Below are 676 nucleotides of genomic sequence, written 5' to 3' on the forward strand. Positions count from 1 at the left end.
CCGCCTGGAGCCCCTGCTGGCCCCCAGGGAACCCCTGCCCCCAAGGTCTGTCACCCTCAGTGTCCTAGTCTCTGTCTGTGTCCCCATCTGTCCCGTCTCCCCGCTGTGCGTGTTTGTGTCTGTGTATCCGGGACACCTGCACTCAGGGGCAAGGGTGGCTGCTGCGATGGCCTGGGGGAGGGGTCCTGGGGGGGTCGGCGTGTGGCTCAGTCCGCGGTCTGAAATGTCTTTCTACGATTGTCAATCTGTGTGCTTGTCTGAGTGACACCCTGCTGGCTGTGAGTCTGTGTATGTGACAGCGTGGAGGCTGTGGGTGTCTGGGTGACACCCCAAAGGCTGTGAGCATGTGGGTCCCCGTGTGTCTGTCTGGGTGACACCGCAGGTTGTGAGTGTGAGTCTGTTCGTGGCTTCCTGCAGGAGGTGTGCGTCCAAGAACTGCATCGGCTGTGAGCGTGGGCCCCGGTGTATCTAGGTGACACCCGCAGACTGTGTGTGCCTGTAACACGCCGCAGGCGCGTCGGTGTGTGTTCTGTGTCGGTGTCGGAGTCGAGGAGGCCCGGGCCGCGAGTGTCCCCAGCTGTCTGCGTGTGTGTGTGTGTGTGTGTGTGAGCGCGCGCACGCCGTGAAGGTGGATCCGCTCCCTCCGCAGCGAGCCCGACCCGGGCCCCACGACCCG

The sequence above is a fragment of the Neophocaena asiaeorientalis genome, unplaced genomic scaffold (genome assembly GCF_003031525.2).
Source record: "Neophocaena asiaeorientalis asiaeorientalis breed wild unplaced genomic scaffold, Neophocaena_asiaeorientalis_V1.1 scaffold469, whole genome shotgun sequence".
NCBI classification, from domain to species: Eukaryota; Metazoa; Chordata; class Mammalia; order Artiodactyla; family Phocoenidae; genus Neophocaena; species Neophocaena asiaeorientalis.